The following is a 2,128-nucleotide window of genomic DNA, read 5'->3' as shown; positions in this document are numbered from 1 at the left end:
GGTTCAACATTTGTTGCGAACTTTCGTGTTATACTTTCTGTTTTGGTGGGTTTCAGTTGGATTAGCTTTTATGAGCATTGGTGTGTTTCAAAGGGATTAGCTCTTATGAGCATTGGTGTGTTTTAGATGGATTGGCTCTTGTGAGCATCTGATGTGTTTTGGTTGGATTGTTGATGTACTCATATTCGTAAGTCCTTCAACGAATTGAAAATCTTGGTAAGTTAACTTGTTTTATGATTATGATGGTTTTGTTATATATATTTGACTATTGAACTGAACTTTTATGATTTATCGGTTGAGGTTGTGGATGTATAGGAAACATTCATGGTTGAATTATTATTATTTGAATTTTTGTATTTATTGTTATTGTAGATGCTTGGAAGGTTAGATGATTGGATCGACGCTCGAGTCACACTATCCATAAATCTCAGTAGTTTTTGAAATGTTCATTTCAGATTATATGGCATATAATAGGCTTTTGTGTTATTATTATTAATGTTTTGGGATATGTAAGTATTAAGTATGATCTTTTGTGTAAATTGCTAACTTATATGATATATTTGAATGAGGTAAGTTCCAATGTTAATATGAGTGATACGTGTTAATGATATGTTGTGATTGAGGTACCTATGTACATTGGTTAGGTGTTAGATTGGATGAATTAATAAGTTGTGTTTGAAGTTTTAATTTGTTGTATAGTTGTATATACTTGTGGTGTCTATGAGGATACATTGGTTAGACACTTAGGATGTTGATTTGGTATGTTTTTGACTTGTTTAAAGTCATTTTGAGTAGGTCTTTTGGCTGGTAAATGGATTGCTTAGAGTCCAAGTAAGCTTGAAATGGTAAACTTGTTGTTAAAGGTTCATTTTGGGTCCACACGGGCTTGTGATTTAGTTGTGTGTGACATACGGCCTGGTGATATGGCCGTGTGTCCCCTGTAGGTTTTAATGCATGCAAGTTAGGCAGTTACACGACCTAGCACACGGCTTGACACATAGGGGTGTGGGGCTATTTTGAGAGTTACACGGCCTGACACATGGGCGTGTGACATGGTCGTGTGACCTTATTCAGTGAGTTACACAGGTGAGGACACGGGCTGAGACACGACCGTGTGTCCCTAATTTGATTGTTACACAGCCTAAGACACGAGAGTTTGTCTCAGCCGTGTGAGGCACACGGCCGTGTGACCCCTACAGTCTAATTGTTCTAACTTTTTCTTTAACTTTCCGAATGTTTCCAATTGGGTTCCGAATTGTTTCTAAGGTGTTTCTAGGGCCTTGAGAGCTCGTGCAACACCCCGAACCCGAGACCGTCGCCGGAGTCGAACACGAGGTGTTAACAGACTTCAAACCACTTATTAAAATTTTTCCAGACAAGCTGCCAATCTGCATACTAGTTGCTTTAAAAATCATATCTTGAGCTCTGGAACTCGAAATCCAGTTCCGTGAATTTTCCCTGAAACTAGACTCATATGCCCATCTACATATTTTTTTCTAGAATTTTTGGTCAGGCCAATTAGTACAGTTTATTAGTCAAAGTCTCCCATGTTACTGGGGTCGACTACACTGACCTTTGTGCATTACGACCTGGATATCTCACTGTACAGAGCTTCAATACTAATGTCGTTTGTTTCTATAGAAACTAGACTCAGAGAGGAATCTATACATATATGACATGGCTCCTAATTATCTCTGGTTAATTTATAATGAATTTCCAAAGTCGGAACAGGGAACCCAGAAACCGTTCTGGCCCTGTCTCACGAGAACCTGAATATCTCTTAACATACTGTCCATATGATTGTTTTGTTACTTCTATATGAAAATAGACTCATCGAGCTTCGATTACATAATTTATTCACTATTTAATTCCATTCTTACTAATTTTTGTAATTTTTCAATTCCAAGTCACTGCTGCTGCCAGCATCTGTTACTGAAGCAACTATGTCCATTTCGTGATTTCTCATTGATCTAACTAGTAATTCATCATACATATCACAAAATTATAATCATGACTAGCCATACCAAAGGCTAATCATTGTCAAACATCTCCCTACTACGCTATTGCCATATCATGAATCTTAACACCAAAATTAATCAGCCATGACATATGGCATAAAAATCGTATT

Source organism: Gossypium hirsutum, chromosome A07, assembly GCF_007990345.1.
Source record: "Gossypium hirsutum isolate 1008001.06 chromosome A07, Gossypium_hirsutum_v2.1, whole genome shotgun sequence".
Lineage (NCBI taxonomy): Eukaryota > Viridiplantae > Streptophyta > Magnoliopsida > Malvales > Malvaceae > Gossypium > Gossypium hirsutum.
Note: the sequence above shows the minus strand (reverse complement) of the source record.